Source organism: Clytia hemisphaerica, unplaced genomic scaffold (assembly GCF_902728285.1).
Source record: "Clytia hemisphaerica strain Z4C2 unplaced genomic scaffold, Clytia hemisphaerica genome assembly, whole genome shotgun sequence".
Classification (NCBI taxonomy): domain Eukaryota; kingdom Metazoa; phylum Cnidaria; class Hydrozoa; order Leptothecata; family Clytiidae; genus Clytia; species Clytia hemisphaerica.
Window position 1 is genome coordinate 1193761 of NW_027103962.1, and position 26188 is coordinate 1219948.

General features: G+C 34.5%; 1 protein-coding gene across 7 annotated transcripts in view; it reads left to right on the top strand.

Moving 5' to 3' along the window:
• LOC136810236 (uncharacterized) overlaps positions 1-26188 on the top strand; it is an 80654-nt gene that overhangs the window by 47100 nt on the left and 7366 nt on the right. The window contains exon 1 of one of the 7 annotated variants that reach the window (XM_067066812.1): positions 15328-15406. The exons of the other annotated variants lie outside the window; for them this stretch is intronic. The gene's annotated coding sequence lies outside the window, so the exon portion shown is untranslated. Of the gene's footprint in view, positions 1-15327; positions 15407-26188 lie in introns of those variants that run through there. 7 annotated transcript variants of the gene reach the window in all.

The window sequence follows — 26188 nt, forward strand, 5'->3', positions numbered from 1 at the left end:
TCCACTGGGACCCCTTCCCAATAAAAAAGTTGGCAAAAATATCATCCTTGGTGGAAAACTATGCTCCGATTTTTGTACCCACCGACAATAAGTTGAAAAATGGCAAAACTTGTGGTGTGGTGAGGACAGTTCTCAAATTTAACTATTGAAATAAGTTTTCTTACAATTTGTCTTTGACCAAAACCACTGAACTAGACGGCTAGAGAACAGTTGAGTGCATCGGCTAAAAAAGGTCCAGCTCCATGTTTAATTTTTTTGCCCCGTTTGAAATCATCTAATCTTTCATCCTAATTTTTATATTGCTATTGCTTGGGTCTATTACCTAATGTCAGGGAGCATGAAACACCAAGGGTTAAGCCGACTTTCAAAATATTTCGTGACAAATTAAAGTACAGGAAAAATTTCATTCCAACCGTACTTCAAGTCCTCACTAAAAATCTCCCATAAATTCAAGCTGGTATTCAATATTCCCCTAAACAATTGAAACACATTCCTTAAATTTCAACTTAGAGTTCAAAACCAAAAACTCACAAGCCCTTTTACTGAATATGGCATTTGAACGTCAAAGCGTGCCAAAAAATACATTATTAAATTTAATTTTCTCACAATCTGAAATCAAACGGACTCTCTCTCTCTTGTTGTATTTGTTTTAAGTACGCAAAGTAAGGGCCTAAAATGTCCTTTAGCGTTCACTCAACATTCTAAGAACGCCCACGTGCTTAAGTTTGATCAAGTTGTGGGTACTTCTTCGTATAAGAGTATTGTCTGACTTAAAAAATTGACAAGTAATATGTCTAAACTCATATAAGTACCCTCTCTGAGGTCTGCAAAATATTAGAGAGCTCCATTATTATACACTCTCTTAGGCTCAAATTTCAGCTTTTTTTTCCGTTCGAAAAAGTCTTGTTGGGTTTCAAAAATTCCGATATTGCGTTTCTCCAGTATTTTTTTGGTTTCTCTGTTCCTTCTATGACGTCAATTAGGTTTTCTGACGATTAGACACTTCTGATTGGCCAATACAACTTTTATATATTTTCCCTTTGTTTTTTTATTGTTCTCTTACTGTTAAAACAAAAAGCTATGGCCAATGCAACAATAAAAACATAGATAGGGGGTCGCCAAAGGCCGTTTAAATTAAATGGTAATGACATATCTGGAAGATGAAAATCAATGGATCTTTCACAGGCGTTATTCTTTGTCATTATCATCTCATTAAAATCAATCTTAATGGGTGCTCAAAGAGGCTGTGTGCTGATGGTAGGGCAGGAAATTAAGGCTTAGTTTGGGCTATTTTTGCGTAATTAACAAATTTTGGTAATTCTTACGAGGGGCGGTCCTGGGGACGGGACTGCTTCGTAAGCTACTGGGAGTCTTAAAGGAAGGTATATTTTGTTTTGCAAGTAAGTTACGGTAAACAATTGGAGAAATAGAGAAATGTTTTTAGGAAAAAGTATGATTCAAGGAGTGACAATTTTTTTCAAATTGATGTAATCTTTTGTTTCTATTGGTCTACTTGTAAATTTAAAGGTCATATTTTCTAAAATTCGTTTTCCAAATAAAGTAGAACGTTTTTTATTGGGCCCAATATTTTGCTTCGGTCACACGTTTTTATGCAATTTGAACATCCTTAAAAATAAGCTGCATAATTAATGAACAATTATTAGTATTAAGCTTTATGGATCTGTGACGACATCACAGTCTGGTCAGCGGCAACTGAAGTCCAACATCATCATCAAGTTACTTTATGTAGGTATTTTAAAAACCACATTAAAATCATTTTAATTGAGCTTGTCTATTTATTCTCATGTCAGTTCTTAGCGGCTCTTTTGATGTTTAAATTCACTCGTGGGAAGTCACTTATATGTTAATTTTGCTGGTCTGACTTTTTATGGTTATAGTAACTAATAACACGAATTTTTTATAAGAAAACGTTTTATAAGAACATGAGATGAAATTGGTGAAATTGGTCAAAAACTGAGAACAAATTAAGAACAATACTGATTTTGACAGATTTGGACACATAAACTCAAATTTTTATGTAAAGAAACTAAGCTTAGAACATTTAGGCCTGAAAATTTCAAAAAAATAGAACAACCAAGCTTGAGCCCAAATTAACTGTTTCTTTGAGAAAAAAAAGTGTGTAGTTAAGTAGCAAATAGACTTTTCTTATTATATGATGTCTTGGTAATATAATTACCTTTTAATTTAGATTTCCTCGGATGGTTGTTTGCCTAATTATTTGAGTCGTCCACACAGTCTAGGCCGTCACATTTTTTATAAGAGCATCAAAAAATTTCAAGCTTTCAGATGTTCTTAAAATTTTCAGTTTTTAAGGCTAAAAATTTTCTATAGATGTTCTTAATTCCACCATTTTGTGAGAAATTTTGTGCAATTTCTTTGAGAAATTATGTCTTTTAAAGTTCAAAGAGCCTTAAAACGTTCTTAACTTGTCCTTAATATTTTGGGTGGCCATGGGAGCGTTATGTTCTTATATAGTTTGTTCTTATAAAAAAAAGCGTGTATGGCTCCGTCCTTTCGGCGTTTTAAATGATAAATTTATTGTCGAACTCTGGTTTCCGTGCGAGCGGATGTGACACGCTTGATGGGTGTGTTTCTTTTTTTTTCAGCTGGGAGTAAAGTTTCTAATTACTGCATGGTCCTGAAATCGTCATTTTAAAGAAAAAAAATTTAGTCAGATAAATTTTTTCTGAGTTTGGCAAAAGTCAAAAGATTGGCTTTGTGTGTTTCTTTTTTTCTTCAGCTTGGAATCAAGTTCCTGATGGCACGGTCCTGAAATCTGTGAAATCGCCAATTTAAAGAGACCAAAAATATTTTTTTCATATTTATGAATTTTGAAAAAATATTATTTGAAATAGATTTTGGACATGAAAAAGGCAAAAGTCAAAAGATGGGCTTTGTAAGCTTGATATTTAGATTTTAATACCTATGATTAAAAAATCACTTTGACATTTTTGCGCTGAGTAAGTGCATCCATTAATTAACGAAAATATCAGGAAACGTGCTTCTAAATATATCATAAAAAACTAATCAATAAACCCTTGTTTCAGAATTCAAACAATAAAGGCATTGTTATTAACTCTCTTCAATGATAATTTAGGAAAATTCAACAGGAAAATTAAAATAAACGATAAGCCTCTCCAATTTACTACAAAATTTTAATTGCAATTAATTTGTCAAAATGATAAAAATGAAACTTGTGGTCCAATATCGCTAATAAGTGAGTTAGCGTTTTTTATCATTGTCATTAATTTATGATAAATTTGCCATTTTATTGCTTTTAAAGATACTTTGAACGTGCTTTAAATTAACTTAAGTGAGTCAACATCCAAGTGATTAGAGTCTTATACTCCAATGTTTTGGTTAAGACAAAGTTAGTGTAAGTCCAGTCTTTTTGTTAGAAACGGCGTAAATTTAGACATTCTTTTTCTGAGTAGAACATCGGAGAAAATTTTCGTTGTAAATTCTTAATGTACTAAACACGAAGAGGGCTCGAAGAGCGTGAAAGCGGCACTCTGTTAACACGCTCGCTGCCAGCTACAAGTATACTTATAGTAGAGGGGTGAATGAAAATACCGATAGGCAGTAGCGTAGACAAGAGGGGCTTAAACTCTATGTAGGAGAGCAGATTTTTATGACACAGTTATCATCTTTTTACATTATGATTGGGAGATAATGGTGTCATAAAAATCTGCTCTCCTACACAAATTTTGCGCCCCTCTTGTCTACGCTACTGGCCCTATCCAGTAGAGCCATCAAAGAACCACCATTTTTTATACAAATTTTTGCTTTTTAAAGCTTTTTTGAATCTACGTGAAAAAAACATTATAAATTTTTCAAGTCTTCTGACTTTTTGAGTTTTAAGCCTAAAATGTTCTTAGAATGTTTTTAATTCAACCATTTTGTGAGTATTTTTGTTCAGTTTCTGATAAATTGGGTCCTTTAAGAGTCCACAATCGAGTAAAATTATAGCATCATTAATTTCTACCATTTTCCGTTAAATGTTAAATAAGTATAGGGGGAGCGAATGTATGAGGTGTTGAAATCACAGATATCTTATATAAAATGCTAGATAGAGCATAGTCCGTTTAAAAAACCCTGGTCTGGAAGCTTATTGTTTTAACTTTTTGTTAGCTTTTTCCTTTGTTAATATCAACAAATAAAAATCGATTTGCTCAGTTTTTGATCACGTTACCAAATATTCCTCTCGGGATTGGTTTAAGATGGAAAGAAACAAAAGGCTTCCAGACCGCGGCTTTTTATACGAACTATGGATAGAGCTACTCCGTGCCTATTTGAATCAAAATAATCTGCCGTCTTCGATAAGTAGACACAAGTTTGGTGCCGGCGATTTGATCGATCAAGCCTATGTTTCACCTCGTCGCTTTGCTCCATTCAGGTTTTTCTGCTTGGCTGAAAAATTGCCGATACCAAATTGTGACCTACTTTCAGCAAAGATGGTGCATTATTTTGCTTCACCTGTCGATGCGTGGAAAATACAGAGTCTAGTGTTTTATATAAGATATTTATGGTTGAAATTTAAAAGGGGATAATTGAAAAAAATCTTCCTTCCTTTCATCAAGAGCAGTGCCATCGACCGTCTCTGTTTTTTTAATGACAAATGGTTGAGACAATAAATCTTAATAAACACACGAGTGGTAATTACTGTGTTTTTCGTGCAACCTCAGAAGCGCTGCGGATATCCGTGCCCACCACTTATTTACCACACCAGTTTTTTTTCAAACTTGTTGGCTAACTTGGAAAGGAATTACTTCACCAATTACGTGGAGCCATAGACATCCAAATCCTCTATTGTCAGGAGAGTTCGAAAATTAAATTACAAAGAAAATAGACAGGAAATATTTTTCCTCTCGAGTAAAATTTACCAAGGTATCCAATAGCTATTAATGCTTAAAAATTAATCAAAATGTAATCAAAAAAAGTGAAATAAACGACCTATTAATGACTTCAAGTTCCATTAACTATTATTTTATTTTTATGATGCTTCTCACAAATGACCAGGTAATTAAATGAACATTCTATTAGATCATTATGGAATAACCAAGACTTGAAACTCGTCTCTTTAGCAAAGGATGCCGAGCTATTGAGAGGTGTATTGAATGTCCTTAGCTACAAACATCTGGAGACAGTTTACTATTAAGCATAAGAATCGTGTAATTGGTCAAGCAATTTTATAATAAGTTGCAACAATTTAGTATTGTGGAAAAAATGTATAATTTTTTTATTCGAAAATTAATATAGAGCAGCTGTCGAAGTGGGCATCGCGACACCAGGGTGTCTTTTTACAAAAATGGCTGCAGTTGAAAGAAGGTAAGCTATTTCCTTAATATGAAGACCGAAATTTATAAAAGATTGTGATACTCAAGCTGCTAGTTTAAGAAAACTCCATTTTTTTTAATTTACTAAGTATTTTGTCGAAATTTGATGAATTTAAAGACGTAAAATGCTTGTAAAATCACTTCAAAATATTTTGGATCAAATTAAAAAAAAACATGCCAAGAAATACTTACTTTTGACATTCAGGGCGGGATGCGTTCATTGAAAGGTTTTTCCGGAGGAATCGTCCTTAAATCCCAGAATAATGCCAGGATATTTTTCTTCCTTAAGGGCATTTATTTGTCGATATATTATAATTAGTCTTTTTGAAGTACAGAGACATATAACCACGAGTTTTCGTCGAGTTTCAGGGCATGCGAAAGGTTTTTTGGAATCTCGGCGCTGCATCTAAAAGTTTGCGTATTACATTTCCGATACAACATATTTTAAGCGACCGAAAAGTATTTCTGCAACTTTTTTCTTGACTCTTTCTCTGTGATCTAAAAAGCTTTTTGATCAGATTGATAGAAATACATTCCATCCTGTAAAATATTTTGTTGTCCTGTGGGTCAGCGAATCAGCTCCAAATTTTTAGTCTCTTTTCTCAATGGGAACAAGACCCCATTGTAATTTTCGCTGGGAAGAATTATTTTTCAACTAAAATAATTTTCAGGACCAAGGACTGGGGTCACGCCAAGCCACGTCACATCACGTTCGCTTTCGATTTATGAATTCTTTAATGGACGGTCCAAAAACCAATATCTAATTATCAGAACGGATATTTATGACATTTTCTGTATTTGATAAATGGGAAAAACTTAATTAGAACATACAGATGGAGACTTGATGGAACTTGTGGAAAGTCGTAAATTTTTGTATTGGCGCCCCATTAAACGCAAATTAAGCTGTTTTTGTCTAGTGCAGGTCTTTCTTTGAAACAAACGAGGCTATCACATTCTGTCTTGAAGTAAAAAAAACTAATCTTTTGAACTTTTCGCAAATCATCATTTTTGTCTGTAGCAATATGGGTTAATTGCTGACGAAAGCAAATAGAAGCAGAATCTATTTCAATTCAGCTGATTCCAGGGGCATTGTCCCTTGGAGTTCCGTTTCCAGGGTCAAACTTGTTTAAAAAGGTGGTATCGTGTTTTTGCAGGTATTAGATTAATTTCTTATTAGTTTTCGATAGCCTCTTCCATTCATACGTCCACGTATGGGACGTCTTGAACGTAAGTTGTACGTCAAAGTAACGTGTCTTATTTCATGGAGAAATATTTTCATTATAGAAAATAGTTTTATTTTTGAATTTCATCAAGTAAGGAGTCAATGAGTAAGCCACTCAAAACTCGGATATCGATGCATCGAAGAAAAAAAACGGAATTTGTAATTTGTAAATAACATAAGGATTTGCGTAACGAGCTACCCTTTTGCCATTCACGCAATCGAAAATACTTAGCCCATTTTTATGACTGGACAAAAACTATTTTTTCTGCTGAGTTACCAAAAAACAATGCTGATACCAAGATCTTTAAACATGACTACCATGGATGATTGCATTAGAATGTCTGTCGTGGATACACAGTTGATTTGTTTTGATTTGTTCGAAGTTCGAATAACAATGATGTTCGAATTGAAGAAAATTATTAACGTTTGTGCTGCTAATTAGTTCGGATTATTGATCAAAGTATGAAGTAATGTAATAGGACCAATAGGAAGTCTACTACTATTCAATTTCTTCATTGATCATTGTAGTCTCCAAGATTGCTGGATAAACAAAATGAGAACCCTAAATACAACGTATTGTGACCTTGTTCATTTAATCATTAACCGACACGTTAGATTGTGAACATCTTTAAGCTTTGATCTTATTTTGTTCTTAAATTTGATCAAATTTAATTAATATGCTTTGTTTCTATGTCTTCTTATAGAAAATAACATTTTGATATATATTCCATACCTCTTGAAGTCAATTTTCGAGCAGGAGTAATGAGTTAGGTTTCAATTGAAAAGTTTTCGTTTAGCTTTTTTGTTGCTTTTTGAGAAGTATAAACCCCTTATGTGTTGCATGTTGATTCTTTTCATAACAATTTTTGGTTATCGACAAATTTCTTGTGGCTTCAGGCTGCGGTTAAATTTGTTCTCTAGAAAGAATAACAAACTCTTGTCTCTCTTGTCTCAAGCATCTATTTTTTGTAACACACCTCTCTCAGGTGCCTGATAAGGGCGACTAAGAGCGACCAGTGATTCCCATAAAAAAATCTTAACTGGGCTTGAAATAAACTCAGTTCAATTAATAGATATTTAATTCCCAAGATGATTACAGCCCCGGTAGAACCTTTTCCTTCAGTGTGGATGAAAATTTCTATCAAAATGCTAATGGGGATAGAAAATCTATTGTTTCCAGCTCGAAAATTCCAGTGGGGATGGTTTTGGAGTGGAATTTTTTACATTCAGTTTTCAAAGGGGATAAAATCATAGAGTAATTTCACAGTGGGGTTGAAATTGTAGGATATTTTTTCCACGGGGACGATTTTTAGCCCATTTTTCCACCGGGGTGGGGGGTCCACCGGGTCTGTGACACAGGAGTGTATGATTGAATAAGTTTTTGAGATTAAAATCTTAAGTATATAGTCATGAAACTTGGCATAAATTATGAGGATTTTACTTTATATAAAAAATTTTCCGCTTTTTTGGGACACGCTGTAGTGTAGTTTATGACAAACTACTATATGTAATCCTGGGACAATGATCTTATATCCATATACTTTAGGCGTACAAACTTTCGCGAATCAAGACGTAAAATTGAGAATTTTCACATGAAAAAAAGGCTTAGAGGGGCAAATTCTTCTTGGATTGGCTTGAAACATTTGCCCTTTGACTTACTAGTCTTTTAGCAGGCTAAAAAGTGCCATAAAAATTACATTTTATTCAAAATTTGAAGTTTTACAGATTTTCTATTTTATCAAGAATTTTTTCGCGAGCATAAACTTTCGCGAATGGCTCTTCCTAGAATTTTTAAAGACATTTACTTTCGCGAAAAGGGCCAAAATTCGTGAAAATCGCGGAAGTTTGTGTTCGCGAAAGTTTGTACGCCTAAAGTAGTTCACGCTCTTTAATTCAATATCATATTATTCAACAAGATACTGTTTTCGATCAAATTTGATCAAAGAAAATAATTTCAAAGATTCTTTCCGAAGAAATTACATTTATTCAGCAAGTTCAATATCTGTACTTATTCCCATCCAAAGCAATTAATTCTGACTGTACTTTTTTTTGTCCCCAGCTCTATGGTTCGATATTTTCCCCTGGTTTATTGGTTTCAGTGGCTTCCCTGAAAAACCCTATTCTATAATATCATATTCCACTTGAAATCGAATAAGAGAGTGAAAAATATAACATCTATATTACTGTAACATGCTCAAGGTTACATTTTTCTTCAATTTTCAACAACTCAAGCACATTTTCACGCTAATAAATACACTGAGCTTGCCAAGAATTCACTGGCCTATAATTTAGAATTCGCCGGTTTTGATTCTTTATTCGCCAGTCTATCGAAAGCAAAGTAAAACCCCTGTGGACAACGCGACTATTAGGTCACTTACCTAGAACTAAAGCTACAAAAACTGTCACCATTAAAGACTTGGGGACACGAGATGTTTTTTTCGCGTTAGTGCAATGCAACATTCTATCCCACCAATACACGAAAAGAAGTGTGTGTCCCATAGTTTTTTCCCAAAGTGAAGGAAATATCAAAGACACGCTGATTTTGGGTTGGTGGGATTGCACCAACGCGAAAAAAACGTCTCGTGTCCCCAAGCCTTAAGGAATCTTCTTTTTCATTTGACGTAATTTCATTTGAATTGGACGATATCGACTTTTTTTGTATTTTTGCCCTGGGGACACTCATCGGGGACGCAAAGTCTTAAAGGGTTAAGGAATCTTCTTTTTCATTTGACCTTGCATCCATAAAGTTTGTAGACTGTTTTCTCTCTCTTGTTATGATTATATTGCGAGAAAAACTTTCATACCCTATGTTTTTTCCTTACTTTTACTATAAATGGTTGTAGTCCTTCTGAGATTTCAAGTCAAAATCTTGCGTGGGCTTAATGTTACTTTTCATCATGTTTTTCTTTTTACGCTGCCTTGTTTTTTTCCTTTCGGTATTTTTCCGGTTTGTATTGTCACCCTTTCTCAGTGAATAGCGAGTTGAGCTATTTGCACTTTTGAGGACAGTGGAGTCACACTGAAACAATTTGGAAAAACCCGCAGTTCTGACCCGCAAAGTCAACGACGGTAAAATTGCTTGTTTATCATCGTACTCAGTTGATCAGAATCTAAACAAATCAGAAGCTAACCGTTTCCCTCGCAGAAATACAAACTCACTAGCTCATAGCGTTTGGGCTGACAATCTGACCTAGTTGAACAAATCATTAAAGCTGCTTTAGACTGATGAGTAAAACAAATTAAATTCCGTTAAGAGATGTAAAGAAAAGTTGGTTGACCTTCCCGCTTTCGTAAATTCAATGGAATACTCGCAAAGAATTGACCCAGCTATACTTCGAAAGCCTAAAAACGGCTAGATCTTGCGGCTAGATTTTGTCGACTACTTACACAGTTATTTATAAGTGACCCGGTTGGAATGACTCAAGCATCAATTTCTTCTTCACTACCTCTCAAAAGTAAAGTTTTTCAGATAATCTAAACATGAACAGAGATAGCCCTTGACCCACCCATAAGCATAGATATGGTATAATATCAAGGGTGGTCAAAACAAATTTTTCAGAAAATGAGCTACAATGCTAAGTAACCCCAGACCTGGCACGAAAATTGGAATCTGAATTTGAAGACCTGGTTGCGCGTGTCAATATGGGCGAACAGAATATAATAAAACAAAAACAGGAAAGCTTCTTCAAGCTTAATATTACCTCTTTTTTTTGCACAGACAACTTTGAAGAATTTTTTGAGCTAAAACAGAAGGGTTATTTATTTGTTTTTTCAAAAACTTGTTTTTATCTTAGCACCTTTACTAAAAAAAAACAAGCTTCAAGAGTTTGAAAAACAAAATGATTATTCAAGAATTTCCCTTTTAACTAAGGGTTATTGATAGATTTAAATGCATAAGCCCCTGTTTTTCGAAGCCAAATTGTTATTCCTTTTGACGTAAAAGAGAAAAATGAATTCCCCTAGTTTATCCGTTGAGAACAACAGTTTCTTTCTCTTTTATTCATGCGATTGTCTGTCCTGGTAGTAATGCCTCGGTATAAATATAGCGTCCTCTAATTTTTTAATATGTTTATTTGGAGTAGCAAGTCATTTGATTCTTTCTTTGGCTCTAGAATACACCTTTTCGACCGTAGTCGCGCGGTCAGGCGCGTGCCACTTTATTATTTAATTTACCACCCTAAACTCGATCGACTTTTTTTACCCTTTCTATTGTCTTTAGGTGCGAAAAAAGACTGGGGCGGTTTTAGGGTGGTAAAACGGACAACAAAATCCCCGCGCGGAAATTGACGGTTACGCTCGAAAATGTGTATATAGAATGAACCACCACTGGTAGAAATAGTTGCGTCTCCACAGTTTGACTATTTTGGACGTTTTTTGAACGAGATTTTTCCTCTACTACCAAATTTATGCCCAAATTTGTGCACCACGAATCTACAGGGGGCGGGGGTTTACTTAGGCAAAAATGGGTGCTGGGTATGTCCGGACGATAACTCTCCAAAGCCTGTCTAAGGGTTAGATAAATCAGAACATTTTATAGTAGTCCCTCAAGGGTCGAAAAATTCACGATTTTCAGAAAAAAATTTTCATTTCATGAGAAAAATTGTAAAAAAGTCTTTAAGGTTAAGACATTTTTCAAAAATTGAAAAAAAAATTCTAAAATAAGTGGCACTTTTTTATTAAAAATTTGGTCTCTATAAGGGTCGGTTTTCGGAGGTCCCGTCCGCACATACCCTCATCCGCTAACCCTAGTACCTAAGACCCTCCCCCCCGGGAAATTTGGGATACTAAAAAGTAAAGTGGTTTTCTGTAACACTTTAGCTTCACCCATATACTGGATAATCTTTTAGTAGGGCAAATATCTTTAGGGGGGCTAAATCTTCACTAATTATGCCAGTTCATATTTTGTGAATACCATACAGTACTTGCATTTAAATTAATTGGATATATAATTTTTCAAAAGCTGAAATTTTTGTTTAGGATCCCCCATCCCAAAGATGCATAAAGGGTTAAAAGAGGGTCTCCGGGTAGTTTTAATCCAGTACAGATCTATTAAAAACAATGTTGTTGTGTTAGTTTTTCTATGATAAATGAAAGATGAATTAGATGAAGAAGTGTTTTTAACGCTTAATGTTTTACCGGAAATTTCGAGCTTGGCGGCGAATATACTCTCGGGTACCTAATAACCGGGGGTTTGGAATAAGCGGGAGGATTGGAAAAAATCTCAAAACTTAATAAGCGGAATTGATTGGAATTGATCGGATTGGAATAAAAATGTCCTGGGTGGAAAATTTTCGAAAATGAGGCTCATACAAGAAGAATTAGGGCAAAAGAGGGAACTTTCAAAAAAAAACTTTCCCAAAAATCAATAAGCCCTCCCCTTGGAATAAGAATTTCCTGGTTGGAAAATTTTTGAAAAATTAATTAGCGCCCCCCCCCCGGCTATTAGATATCCGAGAGTAGGGAATAAAGGCACTCTCCATTCAGCGCTAGATCGCATAGTCCAGTGCATCAGCCCATGCTAGGGTATTCTCTGGTGTCCATCAGTAACGTATATAAAGCCAGAAAGGGACGAGATTGGACCGTTAGTTACTTTGTAAATAGCGAATGACTTCTCATTAGAATGTCAATTTCCATCCATGAATTTTGTGGAGTGGATATGATTTTGTTTCCATTGATTTTATTATTGAAATTATTCTTGCTTCAACTTTTGACCTTGACCCTGGCACTTTTGGCCAAATTTATCTGCATGGTTTCCGTTTATCAGGTCACCCCGAAACTTTCGATGAGCATAAAGCCGAATTCATGGCTTATTTCATAGAATGATTTCATTCCTACCCTATTAGACCGAATTCTTTTTTCTTGTATATCAGTTTTCAAAATGGTTGCAAAAATTATGTAAATTTTGTGGTCTAAAAAGGTTCAAATGTACTTTTAAAGGGGCAGTTGGATTGGGTTAAACATCCCACGTAAACCCTTAATTAAAATAAATAGACCTCAATTTAATATTGGTTAATTCCCAATTTATCAATTGGTGTAAAAATGCTATATCGTCTTGGAATAGGACTTTGTATATGCAATATTTCACAATCCTATTTTTGAAACATTTTTTAAATTTATTCAAAACGTTTGTGGTTGATTTCAACAAATTTATAACCATTACACTGAATTTGGCAAGAAACCCACAATTTGGCACCAAATTTTCTTTTCAACTTTCATTGAGAATTCTCAAATGTACCGTGGTGAATCTACTGCAGGGCGGTAGGGTCATAGTTTCATTAAAACCAAAGTTTTTTGCAATAATGTGAAAATGTATTTATTTTTAGTGGTATTTTTTCTGGTTAACTATTTTGACCTTTTATAGATTCTATTAAGCTGCATTTGAGCTCAGAACAAAAATTATCAGTGGTGGCAAATACAAGGAGGCAAACTTTGTGGGTTTTCCAGAAAATGCCCGTACATGTGGGTGGAGGATATAGTGTCTGGGGGGTAGTGAAAAATGAAAAATCTACAAAATTTGCCTTGTAAACTTGCTCTGTTTGAGGGTAATTTTGCTCTGTTTGAGGGTAATTTTGATTGTCCATGGGCTCAACTAATTCTTGTCCAGGGGGTTAGACCTGCTGTCCGGGGGGTCAAAAGTCACAATGTCCAGGGGGTAAATTTCCAAAAGATTTTACATCCTTCACCTCCCATATTCAAATTTTTGTGGGTTTTACAGTAATAGGCTATGTCATCTCGTCCTTATCAGCTTGTTGCTTCACCAAATGGAATGAAGCCAAATCTCTTATGTTGGATTTGTATGGACTTAATTTCTCCGCGTGGGGTTTTCATACAGTTGGAGATTTGACGCTGAAAAATTCAAAACACAAAAAGAAAAGAGAATACTATTTTCAATCTGTCATCCGAAATGCGCCATGCCTCTGGATGTTTGTGATCGCATGAAGAATGCTTCACTCGACCCAGGTCACCCTAATGATCGGAAGTGATTTTGACGTGAATTTAGAGAAGAACTAAGGCTAAATTTGTCATACCCATCGGGTTTTGAACATATATTTATTAAGCCCGAAGGGCTAGATGTCTTTCTTTGGCTGTAAAGTGTGCCGAGGTTAGGTAGGAAATCCTACCTAGGTCACGTGACATTACAATAAAATTTCAGCGCTTGACCAATAAGAAGCTTCACAGGTTTTTGAAAACAATAGCGGTAATATTTTTTGCGATATTCACTTTTTTTTGCTTGGAAGAGCTTAAAGCCCTTCGGGTTTTACAGAAATCTGTTTTGAGACTTAAAGTCGTGAAGTTTGAAATCAACACTTCTTTAAAAGAAAAATGATCTCCGTGGCTTTTGCTCTAATCTCCTCTTTTTTTATCCTGCAAGGTTAAAAATTCAATTTAGTTTTGTCCAAGATTTTTATCAGAATCATTTATCATTCAAAACGGAAATTTCAAAATGGATATGAAATTTAAAATGCATCAATTTGTTTACTATGACTTTGTAATTAGGTCAAAGCTATTAGGAGCTCTTTTCTATAATTAGATAAGTTAAAGCCATCGCCTTGCTTTACATTATATTCTGTTTTCAATTTTTATTAGAACGGTAAAACTCAAGATATCATTCGGATGTTCTTAGCTAAGTTTTTCAAACATTCTATGTTCTTGAAATATCCTTCATTTTAAAGGTTTTTTAACCTTTTTTATTCAGATTCTTAAATTGTTCTTAAACCTTTTCAGGCTCTGAAATTTTATTTTCTTATAGTTTTCTTTTATTATAAAAAATTTATTTTAAGAGCTTTGATGGATCAGACGAACAGTTGACTGATTTTCTAAAAGCTGTTTGGTGATCCATCATTATTAACGATTTTTTAAAAACATCCGTCGTTTGCAGCTGAGAGAACTGAAACAATGACAAATTCAGTTAAAAAAAGCAAAAATCCACGCTCTTGATATTCCTATGATAAACGACCAACAGCTTTTTTTAAAGGAGGTTGCGCCTCCTTAGACTCTAAATTCATCGGCCCCCCACTTTCGATTTCATGGCGTGGGCCCTGTTAGGATTGTTACTTTTCCTCTCATTTTAAAATTTTCCACCGATTCCCTTTTTATTGTGACCTCTAACCTTTCACCGCGTGTATTTCACAACATTGACAAGACACTGTCTTAATTTACGGATAATGGCAATTAACTTTTTAGTGTCATGTGCTTGGCTACTGCAACTTTCAACAAGACTGGAGTATGAAGATCTTTTTTATAAGAACCAATTAATTTTTGATGAGGCTAGACTGTTCTTATCTTGATGGCACTTTATGCATTTCATTGTTCTTATCCCGCTCTTATTTCAAGGGTAAAACTCTTTTTTTTTTACTAAAATTCGACCCTTAAAACTCAGCCATTCCAGGCTCAGCATTGTTCTGAAATTTTTCCTTTTTTGGTATTGAGCCTCATATTGTTCTTACAAGATTGTTCTTTTAAAAAAGTTGCAAGTTAGGTAGCAAAACTGCTAAAAGTATACCGTCATCGTCGAAAGCTCAAAAAAAAAACAATTATAAAAATGTAATTATCTTTTTTTTTTTACAAAATTATCAAATGAAGTGCTCATTGCATTAGAGCAAGGCGCAAGTTTTATTGTTCAACAATTAGTGCACAGAAAACCGATACTTAGATGCTAAATGCTTGATTTGCTAATTTTGTTGTGATGTTATATATATTGCTATCTTGTCTGAAGTTAATACTGCCGACTCATGACGATATCGAGATTAGGAATTTCAATTTGGAGAGCGATTTTTTTTCAATATTTGACATTTTGGATATGGGAATTCTTACAACTAAATTAAAGGTAAGATAAAATGTTTCCGGACACTAGAAACAGGAAGATTATTTAGTTCAAGAATACACCTTTCCGATCGTGGCCGCCAATTAGCGCGCGGGCATTTTTTGTCCGTTTTACCAACCGCCCAGTCTTTTTTTCGCACCTAAAAATAGAAAGAAGTGTAAAAAAAGGATTTGATCGAGTTTAGGGTGGTAAATTAGATAAGAAAGTGGCACGTGCTTTACCGCGCGACTATACGATCGAAAAGGTGTATTTTCTTCCGCTTTTTTAGAATAGTTTCTTTAGATTTTGCTGATGTGTTTTTACCCTGGCATACTTCAAGCGCTCTCTGACACTAGAACAATAGACCTTATCGGATAGAAATAGAAATCTTTTAGGAATTCCTCGAGGGAATTGTAATACCCCCGAGACAATCCCCCGATACATCGCTTTTTTAGAAAACTCAGAAAACACCGATAAGATCTATTCCAAGAACCAAGCAACCTGATTGAAGTTTTATTACAAAACCAAGGTGCTGGCTGACTCATCCTATGATAGCCTGCCCACCTGCCCACTTAACTTTAAAAGCTAAAGAAAAAACTTCAAACAAGTCATCATTTTAATGCCACCGTGTCCTTTACTTCAAAAGAAATTCATCCAGACTATTTCATAATCAAATACTCAAAAGGACATTATTGTCATGGAAACGTACTTTCAATTGTCATCATATCCGGTCACTGTATCCAACTAGTGGTCAGTAATTTCTGGCAACTGAAACTTGTTTTGATCGTAAAAGCACGTGTGAATTGTAATGTATGTTACAAATGGGTAGCATTTTCTTTGAAATGATAATGGGTCTCATTTCGTATCTATGGTTTTCTTTTGGCTGGTTTTGACCGTTGATAAGCTTAACCTCTAGTTCCCAGTACTACAGGTTACATAGTTGGACAATGTTTGTACATTGTGTACAAAATACCGTTCTTACGGCTAATAATCCTAAAGTTCGCTCAACAATCAAATGAAAACATGTCTACCTAGAAATGTAAATTTTCTATTTCAAAGAATTCGAATTTTTGTGATTACGATTCTTTGATGTAGGTAGGGTATGAATTGCTTCATAAAGTTTCCTAAGCCTATTTCCTTTTTGTCTCTCATCGCTTTTCCTTTCATCATAATTTCGCAATGCTTGACTAATGCTGACTGTTACACTACGCTTGTGAAAAACCTATTAACAGGTGGATTGATGTTTTTTCTGCGAAGAAAAAGGTGGTCAGATCATCTAGAAGTTAATCATCAAATACGTCATGAAAATGAAAAGTTTCTATTGGGTATTTTTTTTCGTCCGCGCTCGGGATCTTACTCACGTCTCGGTTGGAAGAAATCTTGAGAGTATTATTGCGTGACAAAATGCAAGTGCTTCAGAGTCTATTAAACATTTCTTTCAGCAATTTGATGACCATGATACACCCACTTCTGAAACTCGTTAAATTCGGACGATTTGAGTTTAGAAAACCATTTCATCTTAGTATGACATTTAAAAGGAGAGCATACTTCGTCTTATCTTTTCCTTATAAGGAAACTGATACTCTCCGCCAGACGTGTTTTTCCGTGGCTATATAGAGTAACGCTCATTAATCGCTCATCGATCATGTCAGCTCTTACCATGATGCAATACTTTTCTTACTTAGCCAACAAAGCTTTACAAACCAGGAAAAGCAATGTAATTGAGATACTGTACACTTTTCATATAAGAACTATTTCATAAGTACAATGAGGCTTAATTTTGACAAAACCTAAGAACAAATTTAGAGTTATCCAAGCCTTAGATTTCAGAAATTGCTGAAAGAATGCAAAATATGAGCCCTTTAAGTCAGTAAATTAAGATAAAAGGCTATTTAAGCCTAAATACCACGAAAGAAAATCAAAATTTGATGATGATTCTTATAAAAAAAGGTGTGCACTGGCCTATAGGAAGATGATTTGGCAACTTTGACAAATAATCTACCGGCTTTTCCGACGCGATCCAAAACTAAAGTCGTTTAAAATGAATAATGATATAATGTCCGTCTTTGTCAACCTACTGACTCCTCTTATTCGTAATTCACTATTTATAATGACGTTTTTTTAAGAAAGGAAAATTATTTTTCCTTTTTTTTGCATTCATAAGTTTTATTTTTAAGTTTCGATATCATGACTATCGCTAATATTCGTCAATGTTTTGTCACTCAGGGCTTGGACGTTTTGGAAAGAAGGTTGGTCTGTGATTTTATTTCCCTATTCGGTGCCATCAAGGCAAAAGGTCCAATCTCAAAATTAGTGTCTAAAAAAATTAAGAATTTTTCTGTTTTGCTAACCTTAAATCTTGAGCTTGGCCCTTTTTTCATAGTGATGGGGGTCCCATCTACATGAAAAGGGGTCAATCTCAAAATTTAAAGTTAGCAAAACAGAAAAATTCTTAGTTACCTCAGACACTAATTTTGAGATTGGCAGAGATTGGATCTTTTGCCTTGATGACAGCGAGATCTTAAATTACTGACTCAGATCTTTTAGAATGAATTTATGTAATCTATTGAGTATGTGAGAGCTTATACTAAGGACTTGTTCGGGTTCAAAGTTATTTCTCACAGGAAGAAGTTGGGCACATCTGAAACTTAACGAAACATATTTTTGAGGTTTCCCTAAATTTAAGTTTCTATGTTAAGAAGTTTCTGTCAACTATCAGTTATTTTTATCTTGAATAATTGCAGAACTTAGTCTTGCTTTAACCAATTTTCAATAATTTAAAAAGCTGTCAAAGTTTCAAAGAAGACTTTCATTGGTTGAGAATAACGAAAAGAAAAAAAAACACTTAAAGTTGCAATTACCAGTCAAGACTTGAACTCAAAGTCTCCGATATCCTTTGAAACTTAGTTGCTAATTTGCCAAATCCAACTACGAGAGTGCGGTCTGTAGCTGCAAATTGAACTTAAGATGAACTTATGAGAGCTTATAAGATCAATGTTAAAGAATTACTGGCAGGAAACGAGGATAATTATTTTGTCAAGGAATCAAGCAGCTTGTTAATCACCTGCAATTTAGCACAGCCCTGGCGAGTAAAGAAAATTGATTTCTTATGTTTTCATGACATAGTGGACGTGACTTTTGATTGGATCTCAAAAGTCTTCTAAGCTGACTTGGTTGTATGTATATCGTTTTTGTAAAATGTTTCTCTTGTGTTGCATGCATTCTTTGTCAGGTTGATTGTAATGGTAAATAATTTTCGACAATTTAGCCGGTAGTGTCAAATGGATTAAGTCGGTTGATGTTTGTCTGCAGGTGTGTTTTCATGATAAGTATCCATGGTAATTCATTGTTGCCAAAAATTGAGTGACCGGGTTTAAAAAGAAATTGAAAGTTCTGCTGATTTGTTTGGGTGGGATATAATTGTCTTGAAACCTCAACTTTTTGCTTATCTTCTTCAAAGTTGGATGTATATTTTGTTAAATTCTTCCCTCTAGTTAGAATTTCTTTCAGTAATTGATTGATCAACTCTGATCAACTGAATCAAACCTAAAATTCTTTAAAGTGATCAAAGAAGCTTTTTGGGCAAGAGCTTTTCCAAATTCTGTTATATTTTCCTCAATTGTTTTGATTATACAGTTTTGTCAATATTTCTCGAAGAATGAGTAACTTTTACAAGGCCAAGAAAAGTAAAAGCGAATTCATACAAATATAAACAAATTTTTTGGTTCAGACCAATATTTTAAAAGAAAATCTTGAATAATTGAAAAATAAATACATTTAAATCTCAAATCTCAGTTTATTGAGGCACTCTCAAGGCTCTATTTGGATAGGTTTGATATTTTAGGGTAAGCATATATAGGGCTTGAAAAATAACTTGTTTATGACACAAATATGTAATCCGTCAATATTATTTAAAGTTGTTTTCGTGATTTTTTAAGGAAAGGGTTTTTGAAATTTTTGGTCGGCACCTACAGGAGATTTTTACTGTGTGATTAAATATTAGTCTACTTAAAATCCAGTTTTCAATATCTGAAATAAATCATTTTCGAACATGACTAACACCCTTCTGCATGTGCTTCCCGTAGCTCGCCCCAGACTCTTTTTTCCTCATTCATTCAATAATATTTGATACGTATTTTATTTTCGAAATTATTCATTAATTTTATCGCTTGGCCGAAAGATGTAATCTACCGCCGCTCTTATTGTTGTAAAAGGTTAGAATTTTGATATTTTTTGTTTTCTTTTACTGTCAATATCTTTTGCTTGAGCTAGCGTTCTTTCGAGTCATCAAAGTAGATGTTGATTTGGACCCTAGGTCTAATTATTTCTTTTGATCGATTGTTCCGGCGATGTTAAGCAAATGACCAAAATGTCCGGCTGGTAACTGTCTCGTCTTGAACAGCAAGATCCAAGAAGGTGGCGGGATGAAAATAGGACCCCAATCGGATTAACTTCGCGAGATTTATTTTCGTGAGCAAAAAATAACTTTTTGGGGATTTTACTTGGCGAAAAATTTCGCGTGGATTTGATTTCGCGAAAAAGTCAAAAATTGCGCTGAGTAACATCACTCGTTTTCGCGAGATTTATTTTCGCGTAAAGGCAAAAATTCGCGAAAACACGAAATTAAATCTCGTGAAAATTAGTCCGAATAAAGTAGTGTAGTTACAGGTTTCCTTAATTCAATTCGAGTGTGACAGTCGCCATTTAAAAACGTAAATTAGCCCATTGGACCGTTGACATATTTTACTTATAATTATCAAATGTTTGTTTATCCTGTGTCCCGGATGAGTGAGTTGCTTCCATTAGAATGCTATTATTTTGATTTTTCCTTATTTTTCAATAATGTATTATTTTTCAAAGAGCTTATTCATCGGATAAGAAGCCATTAAGCTGAATAATAGGATATTTGGAATCGGTTCATGATTTCCTGACCCTTGATCACTTTAGCTTGTCACGTACATTTTTTGCAATACAACCTTTTCGATTGGCACGCCAATACTTTTTGATAATTATTACATGTGAACTGTTCAACGTTCTTTGCAATCTGTAGATGAGAATGAAGTTGATTGAGTTTTCAAGGTAATTTTCTTTTCTTCCTTTTTCAGTTACAAATTAAATGTAACAGATAATTTAGGATTCGTTTTTTGAACCATAGCATCACCCCTCGTCACTTGGCAGCCTTGGGAAGGGTTGTACCTCCGGGAAATTATGGCCTAGTTATTCTAAAGCTTGTACCTTTCCAACCTTGAAATTTCCAACCCTTATGTTTTTCTGTCAGCTTTTGGGCTGTAGTGGATAGTCGAAGCTTCTAGAATCTTATCAAGGAAAACTACACGCTAGCAAAATGTTGTGCTCTATACGATTTAGCAAATTTCACTTTTTGTCGGGTACAGATTTTAGTTACTTTAGTATTGACATTATACAAATATAGTGTTTGGACATGCGTGTTAATGTTTTTATTCAAGTTTACTCCTGTTTTGTTTACTCCACCTTATTTTTGTTGTGTTTTTGTTTATTCTTCATTTTTCAGTTTTTCTCCTCCCACCTCTAATCTTCCCTTCCCATTATAGCGGTGATTCCCTCATATATCGTTTTACCTCTCAAAAAGTATTTTTCTAATTTTCAAGAACAAAATACGAGGAACATCTTTTAGACGAGAATTTAGATTTACTTATTCAAGCATACTCTCGGGTACCTAATAGCCGGGGGGTTAGGAATAAGCAGGGGGGTTGGAAAAATTCTCAAAAATTAATAAGCGGGGGGGGTTGGAAATGTAGTCTATAATGGCAATGACACGGTTTTTTTAAATTTTCATCTGTGTACCGAATATTTATAATTGTCTCTATAAAAGGAATAGCGCGCAATATCCGGGTGCACTAATTTTAGCAATTTTACACGATAATGCAGATTTCGCGTGAAATTTCTTCATCTCATTCAATAATGATTTGAGTCAGGGATTTTTTAATGTATGCAAGCTCACGATATATTAAAATTTACATATATTCGTTATCGTTGGGGTAGTACACGAACTCGAATTTCTTCTGTCAAAGTGTGCCATGTCATATTGGATTAAAAACAAAATTTTTGTTTTAATCCGAATTTCTTTGTTATTGCTTTATGGCTGTAATCGGAATTTATCTTAGCAATTCCTTAATCTGAGTTGGGGAAAATTTTTGATTTAAATTCTTTAATGTGACTGCAAGATGTGAAGCTAAAATGAAGTTGTTATCTTAGATTCAAGAATAATGCCATTGATAATTCCAAAAAAGGATTTAGAAAAAGGAAAAAATATCGTTTGATTAAAAGAAATAATTGATTGATAATTGGGTACTTTTTGTAGCTTCCTGGTTAGAAGATGCGGTCTCTCTTTTAATAGCGTTGTTAGTTAGCGTCAGTCGGCGTCCGTCACTTCCTAGTGACACGTCAACACGTAATTTACTCACTTTCAACACGTCAGTATTTTGCACGTGCCGTATTGCACGTTATCACGTATTCGCGCTATTCAATAGGTGGGTAATAAAGCAAAGCAAAAGTATCTATGAGAGAGAAAGCGAATTAACATTTTCTGGTTTTTCCGATATTTTTGGAGTGAGCAATTTTTTTGAAGGTATGGTCGCGGTCCTTTTCTGGCGCAACATTATGTTTACATTATAAATAAAACTTCTTTAGTGAGAAATTTATTATCAATGAAAATAGAATTCTAGGTTGAATCTGAGCATGCTTTAGTTCCAATTTCTAGACAAGTTGTATACGTTGCCAAAAGAACGAAAGGGCATAAGGTAGGTAAAGTAATTCCGCTGGATAGAAACAAACTAAACGTTTCGAAATGGATGGAGTTTTGACAGATTTTGATGGTCTTTCGATGATTGGAATTGGAACTAGGCATGCTAAGATTGACGTGTTGGATTTGCTACTTACATTTTGGTAATCAATTGAGATTTGTTTCTGGTGCACACTTGACTAAAGATAAATTTTTGTATGCTTTTGCGCTCTCGAGCGAGGAGGAGCTTTGAATATTCCAGTTAGATTTCAAATGAGTTGAATTTTAAGACTTCCATACCAATAAAGTGTAAGCCCGAAGGGCAAGAATCGAATCTTTAACCTTTCTCAGCCAAGAAAAGGTGAAGCCTTAAAATATGGTCCGTATTTTTGACGAAGGATTGAATCTAGCGATTCCTTTGTTTTCGAGTGATATATTTTTCGGAATGTAGGTGTAAATTCTAGTTTTAATCTGTCATTTGTGTAAAAACCAGGCGAGCCGCGCTTGGTAGGTTCCAAATCCTACCAAGGAGATTCGATTCTAGCCCTTCGGGCTCAAACTTCATTGTACCTTACCCTGCTTCTTAGCCCACAGGTCTGAAAAAAACTGAAAAATCTGATTATTTCTTCCGTTGAAGTGAACTTTAACATTAAAACTAATAGGATAGACCTGACCTTTTTACTCGAATTTTTACTTTGATATTTGAATTTTTGAGCTATTAGAATACGATCAAATAGTTTGAACAATCTTATTTTGCCATTGAACAAGTAAAAAAATACTCGGACTTGTTTTACTAAACTAGTAGACCATAGTTCGTTTCTCGAGTTTTTCAATTAAAACAATTTTGAAGAAAAAAGTCTTCCGTAATCATGTTCGTTTAGTTCAGTCAAGTTTAGCTCGCTATGCAACAATACCGTTATATAGGTATTCGTGACCAATAACACATTGCCACGTCACCGTTCAAAATCACTCCAAGGTGAAATAAACCAATTCTATAAGCCAATTTCGGTAGCGATGTCATTTCCAACCAATAGAGTTTCTCCACTCCACTTTTTCAGCAATATTACGGAACCCTAACTTGTGAATATAACCTTATGATTTTATAAATGACCTCTGATTTGGAGACGCGATACACTGTCACCGTCTTACTATTTCTAATGATGACGTAATGCGATTATTAAAAGTTACATTAATGAAAGTCGTTCCGGAAATGAAAATTAGACATTTGTGGAGAATATTTATAATTACGGGGGACTCGCTGCTGCTGAAGACTTCTTAACCGCCAGTGCCTGACTATTTTTCATTACTTTTCTTTGTTACTTTGTTTTGTTATTCATCATATTTTACAAGGTCATATTTTGTTTAAGACGGAATCCTTGATTATCTGTGGCTTGATTAAAATCCAAAAATAAGTAAAAAAGTATTGTACTAGCTTGACTCTGGGAATCTGGCGATTTTTTAATCACGATGATTAATTAATTTGCTTTGGTTAAATCTTCTAAACCGCAATAAAGAGGCCGGCTGTTTCTGGTCGTACAAAATATTGTTATTTCTTCTTATTTCCAAGACGCGTGGTATTAATTCTTTAAGGACTTTATCAATTTCAGTTCGATAATGTGTCTATACCGCATCCTGGTTGGTTATACGTAATGTTTTTCTCAAATCTCTGTTAATTTTCAATTTCATAAATTTTAGTTTTTTTTAAGCACTGTATTCCACTGTATCAGGCTAAATAAAAATTCTGATCTACATAGCCCAAAAATTGCATCTTTGTGTCTTTAAATCAAACTACCAAGGTATTCAATCTGAGTTACTGAACAATTATCCAGGACCAGCCTTCAAACCAAGAGGACATGATCTCAGAACGCCGACTTTTACTTTAACACCTGTCTCAAATTTATTGAATATACTGTGCCTACAAGAAACACATTAAAAATCAAGTTGATTACATTGTTTTTCCTTGTGGCACAATGAAAAAATCGAGTTTTCGAATCAAAACTTTTGTTACCGTTAACGATTTCCTTTTCCTGTGGATAAGATTTTTAATCTTTACGGATAAAGACTTTGCGGCTGCAGGCTAATTCCGGGACAAACTAAAAACATCCTCCAAAGTACAAATCAACGTCTGAGGCATCTTCCGATTACTAGTAATCGAAAAAGGCGCGACCTTTTGACTTGGTTTTTAATTACCCTTCTAAAACTGATTTTTAATGAACTCTCTCTTGTTTCATTCATTTGGGTGCACCATCACCGCTTTGAGAGGCGGTGGTTGTTTTGGTTTGGTGGTTTGTGAGGCGGATAAGCGATCAGGGTGTTTTTGTTGGCACAGACATACTCGATATAGTGTCCATATTACGTTTAATGAACATTGAAACAATATTGGGCTTAAGATTGGAGTTTTTTGGTCCTGTCATAATAATACTTTTTCGTTGGCGTGTAGGCATTTGAAGAAGATATCTTGAGCTGACGCGATTTCATATATTTCATGTATTTTATTTGATGATTTCTTCTTTGGGAGTGTTTTCAATTTTTACAGTGTGGATCTGGGGGTTTTAAGGTACAGTTTTATATAGCTTGAGGTTTTTTGTAGTCATATTGCTGGACTTAAAGGTAATTGAAAAATTATGTATCTTCAAATTGAGCTTGACTCTCGGTATTTTATTTCATTGACAGTGGGAAAATTCTCATGGGAAATCAGGAGGGATCTTGTAACTATTACGAAGGAGATTATTTTGTTACAAAATACCTATTTCCAATCTGTTAAGCCCAAAGATAAAAAAAATATATTTTTGAAGCTGATTTTTTAAAGTTTACTATAGTAGACCAGGCGAAGATTAGAGTTTTTTGTTTTGAGTAACATTTTACGCACTTCTATTTTTAACTTTCGCCTAATCACTGATGAAATGCTTTTGAGGTCTCGACAAATTGAAAATCAAATTGAAACTTGGGTGAAGTAAACATCAGAAATTGGTTCAGACATCATATATATGCCATGAGTGTTTAACTTTGGTCTCAACTATAAAACTACTGAAACCAAAACAACACTTTTTACCGCACTTTTCCGTTCTTTACTTTAAGATTCATAATTTAAGATGACTTTAAGATGTACATCCATAATGCTGATAACGCGAGGTAGATTGGGTTCGAGTATAAAGGGCGAATGAAAATATCTTCCAATCTAGTAAATGGACTTTTTTCGCAAATTGAGAACCTAAAAACTTTGCGTGGATTAAAGTTCGCCAATCAGCCTCTTATTCACCTTTCACCATTTAATCAACTGAAGGTAACAGGATAATTGGGAGGGAGTCGTCCTAGATTCTAAACTAGAATGTCCCCCGCTTTGATGCAGTTTTTGTTAAAGCAGGCGGCAATAGCTTTTTTTTCTAGATTTGAATAAAATAAACTCGAAAAGGAAGGCTATCAGGCTGACAATCAAGTTACAGTAAAATTTCAATTGTCGAGGTGAATTGATAGAGGTTTCTAAACTCCGCCTAAACCTAGGATGAGACCTAACCTCAATTTACATAAACTGAAACATGGTTTGATATTGAAAAAAAAAACATAATAAAGTTAAGATACCTGGGGTGTCAACGAGTCACTCAAACACTAGGCAGGCAACGAAAAAAGCTTCTTCGATTGACAAATAAGAATTTTTTTCCAATACAGATTACTAAGAATTTATTTTTGAAAACTGAAAAAAGAAGAACTTAAGGGAAAATGTGAAAAAAAGTTTTTCCTTTGATTATCTTACAATATTTTGCAAAAGAACAACCTTTTTATCATCGGTGGAAAATAATTCATTATTTATTACCCGTCTAGTAAAGTCTTTTATTCTCAAAATAAAGTTTGGGCAGAGGCCCCCTAGCCAGAGCCACACTTTACCCCTACGGTGTACTGCTAAATAGAACGCTCTAAAAAAAATTGCTACAGTTTCAAATAAGAGAAGTAAAAAAAAAAATGGAAGTTTGGGACCGAAAGAAAAGTCCATTTTTCGTCTTTGTCGGGGTTGCGGTAAATTACTGACCCATTTTCACGGTATGAGCGAA